At 42.2% G+C, this 13,472-nt stretch overlaps 1 protein-coding gene across 12 annotated transcripts in view; it reads left to right on the forward strand.

Moving 5' to 3' along the window:
* sdk2b (sidekick cell adhesion molecule 2b) overlaps nt 1-13,472 on the forward strand; it is a 310,938-nt gene that overhangs the window by 136,418 nt on the left and 161,048 nt on the right. Inside the window, exon 1 of one of the 12 annotated variants that reach the window (XM_086064332.1) lies at nt 7,212-7,228. The exons of the other annotated variants lie outside the window; for them this stretch is intronic. The gene's annotated coding sequence lies outside the window, so the exon portion shown is untranslated. Of the gene's footprint in view, nt 1-7,211; nt 7,229-13,472 lie in introns of those variants that run through there. 12 annotated transcript variants of the gene reach the window in all.

The following is a 13,472-nucleotide window of genomic DNA, read 5'->3' on the forward strand; positions in this document are numbered from 1 at the left end:
CTCTTCAAAGTCAACCCCACAAAGTCAGAGCTTGACCAAACATTTTGTGTGTGATGGAGTGAGTAGTATGAGCCCCTCATCCTGGCTGAAATGTACAGAGACTCATAGTTGGATCGCATGCACTTGGTCCTAAACAGGAACTCTACCCTGGCTTCTTGTCGAAAAGGTTTTATATCATCTTTTCAAACATGTTCAGCAACGGATGAGGAGCGACAATCCTCTTTGACGCAGGTAGATCGGGAGTGACAAGCGGAGAGCTTCTCCGGAGACAGGAGGCTCTCCGACATTTAGACACGGATGAGCTCGTGCCAACATGGAAACCTTCGCCCTTGCCCCTTGCCGACATCTCCCTTACAAACTGCATCTGCTCACGTGCGTGCCGCTCGCGGGCTGTAACAGCTGTTTGCCCAGGCGAGGACATTAGGAACGGAAGGAGGGGGACAAAAATAAGGACGGCAGACATGAAAGGGACAGCAAAACTGGTGAAAATAAAGCAACACAAAACAAGAAAAGAGAATTAAGAAGTCTTCCTCGAGGTGTTTTTATCCAAGAAATTGACGTCAGTTTCGGTTGAGCTTTGATATCAGAGATGTGACTATATAGTGTTATAGCGTATATGCATTTCGGACTGATATACGATAAGTTTTGTCTCAGGCCAAAGATGTGCCTGAAATGGCTGCATCAAACCAAAATGGCAGACTTCCTGTGTCCTTTCAGGTATGCATTTTCAAGACTTTCTTATGGGTCTGATCATGGTGTATACCAGCGTTTCCCCAGGCGTTTTATAAGGCTGGTGGAACGCCAGGGTTTTCTTGCCCCCCCAACCAGGTTAAGCGTCCACTCCCCCACCTGTTGATGATTAATTATCGCCGCATGTCACAGGCCACTGTGCCCACCCACTCTCCCCGTTGACAAAGGAGGAATATGTTTTGAGTTGACCAATCACCAGGCTAGGCACATTTTCTGGGGGAAAACCTGGTATGTTTACCTCCAAGTCCATGCTTATGTGTAAAATTGGCATCACAGGTTGAATTTTAAAGAAATTCTGTTGCTAACTAATGAGACAATTTTGGGTTCTTGCCTGCTAAGCCTACAAAATGGATGAACATGCATTGAGTTGGGCTAATTTGCGCTCAGTTTTTGAGAATGGGCAAGCCTTCGCACTGTGTTCTCGGGCCCTAATGTTTAATTGAATGCACATAATCAAGATAAAAGAATTCTGGCACTTCTTTTAAGCGAGAAGTAAGATGAGTGCAAGAAGAGAGAGACTGTTCTTCCTGATCCTTCCGTTCTTGATGTGTACAGCAGCCGGTGCGTGCGGCATTATGAATTCATTGGTTCCGGGGAACCAAATGAGCTCCCGTCACCTGGAATTTGCACATCCTCTCGATGTATTATTTTTACCAGGGACGCCTCGTAACCTTCAGCAATTCCTAGATAGCGACGGTCACGATTGCATTCGTCAGTTTATTAGAGAAAGTCTTTTATTTTATTTTTTTTATCCAGGAGCTGCCCTCTTTTTAAGTAGGTCGCCTGAATGCAACCTTACCTTCAATGTTTACGTGCCGCAATCCGACATTCTCGTGTGTTGTAAACAATCTCAGGGGGGTCTGGCTGGCTACTTGACAACATCAGGCCTCCTGTGGCATCAAGTGCCAACTGGGTATTAAGACTGAACGGAGGCATCGTTGAGGGGGTTGGCACAGTTGACTTACTACCGCCAATTTTGTCGCAGAGCAGCTCGTGCTCATCAGTCACATCGCAACAGCTGGGGCCTTATTGTGGCTCTTATGCGTCTGGAGCCCCCCTGTAACAACCCCCACTTCTTTCCACCGCAGTTCCTCTAACATATGCTGCCATAATCGCCGTCACAAAGGCCTTCTCGGTTTACATAGCGTGTGTGACTTTATTTTATGTGCCAGACATTCCAGAAACTCTGTGGTGTGTTGCAAGTCGTGCCCACAACGTCCTGCCAAAGCAATCGTTTCCCCCTGCAGACCATAGGCATCCCATCATTCTTGGGGTCACCTAATGTTTGGATGAAAGATTTCCAGTCAAAATACCCAGCCCAGGCAGACCACCCGGGAGGGGATTGCCACAGACCAACCTCTGACGCGGCCGTTTTCTCTTTGTACATTTTGTATTTCGTCTTCAAACACAGCAAATACACCCCCCTTGAGGAACCTCTGCTCCAACTTGAAGACAGCACTCGTGCTCCCAAATTTAGTCTTCCACTTTAATCCTGCCTTGAAGATGGTTTCATGTGGAAGTCATATTTTCCCCTAAAACTCAGTCGTGACCTAAATGTATTCCAAACCTCCTGAAAATATCTCTAATGGAAAGCAATTTTAGATCACAAATAAAAAAGTGTCGCAGGCGACCTAATATCAGCCACCATGGAAAAGAATAACTAGATATAAAAATAAAAAATAAATGGGGGGGGGTTGACATTCGGTAGATTTTTTGATAATGTACATCGTGTGAAGTTACCAACCAGACATTACTCAGGTTTCCATCAAAATGTTTTTTTCCCATTTTTAGGCGAATTTTGTGAAAAAACACAAAACGGACATGCGACTTATGCCCGTTTCCATCCGTTCTTTATTTTGAGAATAGTGAGAGGAGACTGCGCCGCAAGATGATCTCATGTAAGTGCGTCTCTCTGCCACAAGACACAAAATGGAGAGATTACTGATCTAAAATTGCATTAATTTTTTATTTAAATAATTCTAAAAATTGTTTCTTTGTCTTCCCAAACATATCTTACTTTATCATCCGCCATTTTTTGGTGACTACAAACGTATGTGTGACGTAATATCCGGTCTTGTAATCGTTTATTCGCAAAAGCTGTTTCCATACCCAAAATACGCTTTTCCTTTTTTTGATACGCTTCCAAGCGTAAAAACATTTTCCCCCCCGAATTTTGGGCCTTTTTTCTTCTTCTGCCGTTTCCATTCAGTTAGTTTTTCGCAATTATTGAAAATTCAAATAAAAATAAGTGGATGGAAACAGCACTACCTGTCGCTAAGTACTTTTGTTAGCATTTTAGCATCACCACAGTTGGAGCCATGTTACGGTTTCTACTTCCTGTTTTTGTTTCCTATTCGCCTCATCAACTTGAAGAAATGACTTGAATTTATATTTGTATAGAAGAACGGAGCAGCAATGTCGACTACGTTACCAGTACTTACTAGTATCTGGTGACCACCTGATTAGGTTAGGATTATATATGATATTTTATGTGTCTTAAGATCCTATCCCATTAAGGCGAGAACGTTTGTGTGTGTTAGCGAAGGTTTCAGGATTAATACAAGGTCGCCCGCCAAACCTTCGCCTATAGTTTTAATGGTCTTTCTTGTTGCAAGGAAATTTTGAACAAGTATTCCTGATACGTCCGGATGAACCCTTACGTGAAATCAACATTTGCTGGTGTGGCAAATTTCCTTGTGGCAAAATTAAACCTGTGCACTACACCCTATAAGACTTAATGTCACGTTCCATAAACCTCCAACTGCATTTGTGCCTGACATATGCCACTTCCTATTTTATTTTTCCAATTTTTTGGCTCTAGTCTTACACAAGCGCGACATCAATAAATCACTGAAATGCCGTGCTTGTACAAACACCATGATAAAATATTCCCACACGCGCGCCGTTGTTGTGATTAACGGAAAGACTGAAAAGCTGCTGCTAATTACTCATGAGCGCGCATGAAACATTACATCCATAAATAAACACATTTATTTATACGCCATCTGATTTAATTACTCGCCATTTAAAATGTATTGTTAGCATGTGAGTTTTTTTTACCCGCTGCTTCTACTTTTAATTATAGCTCTCATCACCATTTCAATAAGGCTTTAAAAAACAAAAATCTGGCTTTACACAGGTTACAGAATGTTCATAAACAGCACACTTAAGACCGGATGATGAATCTATTAATATCTAAATTACTTCATGTATTCATCTCCTAACGAGTAGTGTTCAATTAAAGCATTTTATCGGACAAAAATGAAGACGACTTGGTAGAGTTGCACCGCAACCGCTTGATCGTCGTAAACACACACAGTTTTAAAAGAAGAAAGACATAAAAAAGTGAATACTGCTGTTTAATCATTTAAAAGCTCAGACAGAAATGAAATGAAATATCTGGGACGAATGAAAAATCAATCAAAAAGCTGTCACGGGTGGGCGAAGGGGGGTGGTGGGCGTCAGGCGACGGCGGCGTTTGGATCCTTTGTTATTCACTTCCAAAGGCCCACTCTGATCCTCCAAAATACAAATCTGACTAATATTAAGTCTAGAAAGTTTTTAAGCTTCCAAATAAAAACTACCCCGTCGCTCTGTGATAAACTGGAACAAAGCCGCCAATGCCTGATAAAATGCGAAAGATCAATGTACCAAGTAGTTTTTGTCTTAACAATGCGATCTATCAGGACGTTGGCCTGGTGTCACTTCCTGTTTGTATTTGGGGGGGTTTTAGTTACAATCGCCTCTTTTATTTCTAACACCTAACTTTAATAATGGCCATCCTTATTTATAAGATTGTCCTTAAAAAAATATTGCTTCATCCTGTGCCAACTTTTCAGTTAATGCCAATATTTATGATATGGAATATGCTAGAACTTAACGATTACACGAGTTCTCGGTTTACAGTGGTCCCGCCGTACACAATTTTCAGGTTGATTGTTTTATGTTTGTGTGTGTGTGAGTGTTTTTCATACAGGTATTATTCTTTTTATAACTTTTCTGGAGTGTGAATATGTTCGAAGCCCAGCGCGGTGGCCAAACTGTGTAGGCTTTGGGATCAGCCTGCCCACTTCCTTACTTTTAACGTTAGTTGCTAACCGGAGGTGGATATTCGGCAAAAAAATCAGCGCAAAGCTGCAAAGGGGGTGTGCATGTGAGAACACGGCAAACGATTGACAGCTTGTCGGCCACGCCCTCTGTCTCTGATAGGTTGTTCTTAATCTGATGTGCTAGTTTCTTAAAGTGCATGCCCAAAATTAATACATACAATTATTATATATTATTTTTGGTTTTATTAATTTTTATTTTTTATTATTTTATTGTTAAAAAATCACCAATCAATACATGGGAAATTAATGCACTAATTTTAGGGGAATGAAAAGGCTAAATTAATATTAAAAAAATATCACAAGGATTCTGTATAATGTAAATAATAATAATGGAGCTGATTAACAAATGTCGGCTGTATGTGACCAAACTTTGGCTACTGTAGCATGTAGAGCAATAGTGCTTTAATGGTGGCAACATCAGTGAGACAGACTACAAAGACTGACTTATTACTCAGCTTTCAAAGCAGCGCGTTCTGAAATGGCGAACCATTTATAATTGATTTAATGTCAACAAAATTCTAAATACGTTTTTATTTATCTGATAGCAAAGTACTTGACAAATTGGAAGCCTTACCACATATCCCTGGTGTTTAAATGGGCGACACTGCCTGCCCTCAGTGCGAGTGATAAATCACACAGCTAAGGCGATTAGCACTCGACCACCGTAGCCAGCGACATTCGCGTTTCCCACATTCTCTGGAAGAATGCCATAAAGGAAATGGCGGCGTTAGTCATGGCACCTGCTGTGACATCAGTCTCCGGGCTGCCAAAGAGAATGCAACATTAATTGACATGGGGCACAATTAGGAGGCATCAGCATGGACACGACAGGGGCAACTCTGGCTTACTAATCAAGCTACGTGGCATGTTTAGTTAGCATAGGTTTAAAATGGAGAGCATTAATTAGCCAGAAAAAAACTTCTCATTTTTCATTACTGGACTTAAACCATGCCCGTAAACAACACTATTTGCACTGTTGATGATGAAGATGGCACAAAATCTGACTTTTTCTGGCGTGATTTCTTCTTATTTGCATCAGTCGTCAATCTGCCTGGCAAGGCTTGAAAGAGTCGCGGCGGGCGTGAAGAACAGGGGAAGCTTGATTGGAGTACAGAATTTGACGCCAGGGCCTAATCATCTCCCCAGGTAGCCGCTAACTTTCGGCTAGCTGATTGAATTACCGGGTCGGGTAGAAAGGTTGTCCGCCAGCGGGACCAATCGGCCTCCTGCGTGGCTTTAATGTAGCTTGGTGAGGCAATGTCATCATTATCCGTTGTCCGCGTTCCGACAAGTATAGAAGACGGGTGAAACATTTAAGACGGACATCCATGGGAGATGACAGGCAAATGTTGTTGTTTTTTTGGGCTGATCATAAAAAGTCAACAAAAGAAGCCAAAGAACTCTTGTTGCTAAGCTGCGGGCTCGAGCGCAACAAATGTGCTCTAAGTTAACCGAGGCAAGGAATGCGGCCTGCCAAAGAGGTCGGTAGATGCCGACCTTTGTCCTTGCAATTCGATCCTGCACCGCACAAGGCTGCTTTTTGTGGGATTACTCGGTCTAGAGTCTCTGCCCTGACTGTAGCAGCCTTCCTGACCTCCACACAGAAAACTGGAAGAAGACCATTAAAACAATCAGGTTTGGTGCACCCTAAAAACTCTGGCAGGAGCCTGCAATACCCGCTACACTATTTTTTACGCATGCGCGGATGTAAATAAAATAAATAAATCAAAGAATTTGGTATATCAGAGAAATCTCCATGTTTTCATCCATCAATTATTTATACGGAATATGTGCCTATAGAAATCAGATGATTTGGTTTCCAGAGTGCATGGAAACGTGTTCATTGTCAGACCAATCAGAAAATGTTATCGCATGTAATCAAAACATCAATAGCTTCTTATACCAACATTGCTTCCTTTGTCACATCTCAGATATATAATCACCACCTCTGGAATTACACCCTGACACCTTTTGAGGGACAGGCTGGGAGCATTTTTTAACTCCCACGCCACCTTTTCGTCTTCTTTTTTCCTCAGTCTGCCCTCCATAATTACGTTTGATACCTCTGCTTTGCTGCCATTCTTTGTGAGATCACATTCTTGGTCGGTCACACTCCGGCAGCTGGCCTTCCATCTTTCCATGGTGCACCTGTTCACCATCTCAGGGGTCCCGCTCGCCGGCCGGCGTGATCTCATCTCCTCGAAGCTCGTCTGGTTCTAGTCATTTCTTTTTTTCCTTTTTACGAGTTTAATCAACTGCTACTGAAGAAGGATTGGACACGCGTCTTGCTGCCTCGGCCGCTGGTGACGTATGTGTTGTTGCGTAGCATTAGCATAATGCTCATTTACCCCCGCGTTGAATCATTCCAGGTAATTCAATCTATATGTAAAACACCCGAGCTACTCGGTGAGAGCCCTGGCTCAGCCATTCCGCCCCGGAAAGCTGTTAGGTGCCGTAATTAGAACCCGTAATTGGCACAAAAGTGTGCCGCTTCAGCAAGGAATAACACTTGACTGGGTCACCGCTAAAGGCTGACAGTTTCCGGCACAAATGTACAATTGTTGACATTCAGTTGGTACAGGTAGTATAGTAGTCTTGAACAGCAGAAATGTGTCTACACCATATGACTGCTGGAACCACGTCTAAAAGTTGGCACAGGTAGTTTAACACGAGTTTGGTGAATGTGATCGGGGACATCCTTGGACATGCAAAAAACAGTCCATGATCTCATTACACGCAAGTTTTCTTCACAATTTTTCTGAAATTTCTGAGTCTAGACGCCTCCCTCATTTGATGGATTCTTCTACACGATGATTATTCTCAAAAGTTCTGCTTGATTGCAACAAAAACTTTTAAATAGTTAACGGACAAAAGATTAATAATAAATATAATAAAAATGATATGTAATAATAATAAAAATGTCTGAGCTTTGCAAAGACGGCATCTCTGGATGCGTCACCAGCGGGGGACGTCCATGAGTAAATGACAGCTAGTGCTATTTGAATGGACTGACTCATTCTGAAATCCGGCAGGCGACGGCGCGCTTATTTATACCCGCTTGCTATTCCATGTAAAGTCCATTGTTTATTTTCAACTTCTGCTTTTCCTTCATTAATAATTGACGGCGTTCATCCATAATTTAAGGAAGCAGGCGGATATTTACACGGTGACTTTTGTTTGGTGGCATATTCAATAATTGTTTAATATATCAAATTGACTGCGAGTGGCGAGTGCCGCGCCGCTTGATGGCAGCTCTGCTTTTCCGGCTTGTCGGGGCTTCACCGCGCCTGCCAGGGGAGCCTCTTCTTCCTCATCTTCATGCACTTCCTCTTCTTTTTCAGCCCTTCAACACCATACTAGGCAGTTTGTTGACATTGCGCGCGGGTCTCGTGCTCTAGCTGCTTCACATTAGCGCCGCTGTGTGTATCTTTTATTTTCCCACCAGACTTCCTCGTGTGCAAGAGCATTCAAAGATTGCCAACATTAATAATTCTGTAGAAGGCCCAGCATGTTATTCAAGAGGTACGTTCCCAATAAAATGCGGGTTCCTGTCATGCTGAAGGAATTTCTAAAATATGATTTTTACCCATACTTCCATTGGGCGAGATGTATTATTAACCAGTGTACTACTTTGGGAGAAACTTTACTCGTGTTTTGACAGAAGGATGATAATCCTCACAGCCGCTACCTTGCAAAACTGTTCAAGGAATTGCGGTAACCAAACGACTATAATCCCTGACTAGTGTCAATGGACATTTTATACTTAGCATGTGTGTTAATGCCCTTATTTTTTTTTTATCCCCAGTCAAGTGTATTTTTTTCTTTTTTTGTCTTTTTTTTCTTTTTCTTTTCTCAATAGGCCTCCAGTTATCTTTAATTAAGAACCCTTCTGGGTTTTTGGGTTGACATCTGGGTCAGCATATACTGTAGACAAATCACATGTAAGCAAGAGAAACAAATAGAGCCGGAGTTCTGGGTTAGTAACACTACCCTAAATATAACTACTCAAAAGAAAAGACATCAAGAAAAGAATGAACTCAAAGTTTATCATTACCTTTTCAGGTGATCTTAATTTACTATACTTAAAAATTTTCAATGTGCATGTTAGGGCTTTAGTACTCGAGTCCGGACTCAGACACACTTTTTTTTGTCTCGTACTTGACTAAATGAATAAAGTTTTTCAGACTATCAAAATAGATCAACATTGTCATTGGCCACCAGGTAACCATGGCTACCGGGCAGCAAGCCATCTGATTTATTAACCTGACTGTGAGCGCCAAAGTCTTTTTCTTTCAATCATGTCAGCCAACAGCTGGGTTATAAAATTTGGTTTTACCAACGATTGAGAACTGGTGTAAGCCACAACATCTTCAAAAAAAAGTAGCAACCTGTAGATTCTGTAAGAAGACAATTTCGGACACATAAGGCACCATGTTGAACTTTCTTCGACACTCGCAGATGCTCTAAAAAAAGACAGCTGCCTAAAAACAGTGTTAAGCATAATGAAGTTTCTCAAATTTTGTGGTCGTGTTTGTTCTGCGGATAACAAATTCAATTGATCATTGTGCATTGGGTGTCAAATTGAAGTACGTCCCCACTTAGCGACACGATCAGCATGCACAAACGCTTTTCGTGCGTTATAGTTTTAGCCTCATCCTCAAATGTGATTTACGCTGATGCTCCTCGAGCGGCAAATTTATGGGCCGGCACCCGCTTAAACGTCTGCTTTGTCAGCAGTGAGTCACAGTCATGTTTTGTGAGTCACAGGAAATCAGCTCGTAATGCCTTGCAGCTATTCATCTTTGGCTGTCTTCAAATCTGAACAGAGGAAAGAAGGATGTTGTTGTTTTTTTTCTCTTTGTTCTTGTCATATGTTTGAGTTGACGGGCAAACCTGATGGGTTTCAGGCAATTTCGTCAATTCTGCCTGCGAGGAACAACAACAAAAAACGCTGCTCGTGTCCTCCATGCGACAGTCAGAGGCATTGGCTCCAATGCTTTATGTTTGAGGGCGATTTGACAGCCTTGAAATTGATTTGACTTGTTCAAACAGGAAATGTCAGTTCCTGACTACATGGCGTGACATGTAGTGATAACGAGAAGATAAATTGATGGGTAGCCCCGCCGAACCAGTCCTTAGATAACATACAAATATCCTCCGTTTTTTTGGCTGTGGGCTGCGTAGGGAAAACGGAGCAATCTGATTGGGTGTCCTTTAATTTGATATCATGACATCAATCCGTTTCTGGCTCTGAACTCCTTGCTTTTGCTTTTGTCAGAGGTAAAAAGTTCAATATTTTAGAACAGCTAAGTGTTGGTCCCATCTATATCAGATGATTTCCCCGAGGGAGTCTAGTCTATGTCAAGGGTCCCTAATTAACTTGCAGATCTCAGAGAAAAGATTATGCCAGTTCCTTGAATCTCTTCAGGCCGAGACCTTCATCACATACAAGACAAGTGTGACTTTGTAGAGTGGAATTATTAGAGTTGTGTGTTTTATAGCTAGTCATCAAACTTGCAATGACGCAAACTCAAATTCCATTTGGTAGCAATCAAACAAAACTTTAAGGACAAGTTCGTCTTTGAAGGACCCCTGGGATGAAATGTCCAAAATGTCCCAAAATATCAGCTTCAAACAAAAATAGCAGACTTTCAATGTTTTTGGGTATGTGTTTTTAAGCTATTTCGTGGAACTACTCATGATTGACATGCCTGCTGAAACTCTGGGACTGACTCAAATAACCCAGATTAAAATGTGGTAGCGTAGAAATAGGAAAAAAACGTAGTAAAGGTTTATTGTTTGCCTGAAAATGCCTGAAATGACCAGAGGTGGGCAATTTACTAAATTTTACTGGTCCGTCATTCGTCAGCGACTTTGGCACCCTTTCGTCATCGCCATTTTGAGCGTCCCTCGTTCGACAATCGGGACACTCTTCGGTCATCGTCAATCTGTCAATATTTCAAGCGAAAGCGCATTGTAATCATCAATCTGTCATTCGCCTCAGCAAAATGAGCATACGTCAATGTTTCCATCATTTGAAGTGTGCACCCGTCAATGCTCCGTCGTTCATCAATCAGTCAGCAAAATGGGACGTCCATCATTGACGGATGCCAAATTTATTGACGGATTGATGATTACATTGATGGATGAAAACCCCATTCCGGCAATGCTTAGTTCATAAATTTTTCAAAGTTTCCCGTAAATTGGCAGCGTCATTAACGGATTGGCGGACCTTCCGTCAATATTGACGGAAGGCCCACCTCAGATTTTTACCTTGCTTAGGTTGTCACTTTGTCACCGCTATTTTAGGACCGGCAACCAGAGGAGGGCATTCCGTCAGTACTAGCAGAACTAGCCTGGGCTTCTTGAGAGTTTATTATGGCTATGCACCATAAACATGCATGCATGTGTCCATTTTCAATACCACTCCTCATTCGGATCACAGGTGAGCTGGAGCTTTTCCCAGATAACTTTGAACAAGTGGCGGCGTATAACATGCACTGGTCGTCAGCCAAAGGACGCATGATGAACATGCCTACTGCATATCATTTTGCTAAGGGTAGGATGAACAAGTCTTTTATGGCAATTTCATGGGAATTCTTCACCATGATGGCTAAAAGTAATGAATTACGCTGATGCCAGATTCGGCATCATCTGTCACTGCCTGCTGCCAAAACACTGTTAGGTTGATATTATCTCATCTGGCCGTCGTCCCTGAAAGTGCCACGAACACCTGGCCGCCGCAAAAAAAAACACACACCCATCAGCTGCATCTCGATTTCTTGCACAGCGAGTCAAGGCAGCCGCCACCCCTGCTCCTTGGTTGGAAACCCCGCATGGGTGCAAAGCACTGGGCTGCGGGAAAGTGTGGGACATTTGGAGATAGCATTTTTTTTTTCTTTTTACACAAAAAACGTGATGACAGGTGGAAGGATTTGGTGGCAGACGGGCAACATATCAGGAACAGAAAGCACCACTTCCGACAGTGTTGCAAGATAACTTTGTTGATATAGAATAGTATAGAGATTTAGAGTAAAGCCACTTTTTTTTTTCTAATGGTGCGGGGCGTTGAAGCTTACCTGGAGGTTTCAGCTACAGCCAGCTATGTCAAGATAAATGAGAGAGGGTTTGAAAAGTGAAGGGGGCAAGCTGGGAGATAGGTCCGAGAGGGGGATCAAAGGAGCGTGGAAGAATTGTCGGAAAGGGCCTCGGAGGGTGAGGAGTGATGATTCTAAGACAGCTGCTGCATCATTAGTGTATTAGAACCCAACCTGGAAGAACGGGCCTTCCCACGGACACGGTCAAGCAGCTGCCGGTGCGCCTCATACTCGGAGTCATTTTGCATTCATCACCTCTGGAGGTTTTTCTTAATACTTTTTGTCTGAGCCGTGCTCGCATATACATCCTCAGCCGGAGGCCTGCCATGAATAATGTGGCAGCATGAGCTCAGCCCTCCTGCTACGGAAGGAGACAAGGAATTCTAGGTTATCCTTTAAAAAATATATATTTGCAACTTCCTGCCAATCAAACGAGTCGGGGGTACTACATCTTGACTGCAAGTGCAGTGGAAACGCAAAGGTTGAACACAATGATTTTTGCAGGGTATTTGGTGCGCTCAGTAGTCGACTCGTGGAACGTATGGTGTTCCATAGGGTTCAATCCTGAGGTCTCTGCTGTTTTCATTGTATCTGCTGCCCCTGGGTTCTCTTTTAATAAGAAAACAGAGGTGGTTGATTTAAAGTGCTCTAATAATATAGGCTTGTTAAGGGGTGGGAGTCCTAGCTGCATGATTTCCAATGCCAAGTTTAGCAATTCTAGTCCAGCACAACTAGTTATCTAGCAAAACTAAAATAAACACTTCCTTAACCCCTTCAGATCCACATTTTTCTGCTGGGCTTCTTTTTTTGGTGTTTTGTTGTTGTTGTTGTTGTTGTTGTTGCTGATTTTGACTCTTTTCCCACATAAAAACATGGGGACATTTATTATTTTTGGGTTATGTTTTTATTTGTTATAGCGGACGCCAAGATAATATGGCTGTAACATGTCGTAAACTTACCAAGCTTATAAGTAACATTTTTAACATAAATAGAATTCAAATCAACTTGTGATGGGTTAGCTAAGATCCAATCATGAACCAGAAGTGTTGACATTTTATTGGTTTTGAGACACAAATATGTCATGTCCACTGCAATCATCTATGGGTCAGAAGGGTTAAGATGCATAGAGATGGGGAGTACAAGAACACTTTCTGAAGTCATGGTGAAGAGAGCCAGATTTGATGTTCAGCACCTCCAACAAGGTTAAGAACCACTGTCCCAGAAGAGTGAAGATATGAAATGATCAGGGGAAAAAAGCTAACTTTGTTTTAGCCCGAGCTGCACAAATGTTAAAAAATGAGTTATTAACAACTGTGGGCTAATTTTAACCCGTTTTCTACAGAGGCTTTTGAATGTGAATGACAATGGAATCAATCCTTGATTGATGGTCGCATGTATATTCCTTACAAGTAGTTGTTCAAGTGCTTCCAACCTTTTTGTTTCTTCGTTAACTGGTCCATTACCAAGCCCATTAATCAGCTTTTGAGACTCCGTAAGGGCTGATTTATAAAAGCTT

The sequence above is a fragment of the Leptonotus elevatus genome, chromosome 20 (genome assembly GCF_054856555.1).
Source record: "Leptonotus elevatus isolate MCC_2025b chromosome 20, RoL_Lele_1.0, whole genome shotgun sequence".
Lineage (NCBI taxonomy): Eukaryota > Metazoa > Chordata > Actinopteri > Syngnathiformes > Syngnathidae > Leptonotus > Leptonotus elevatus.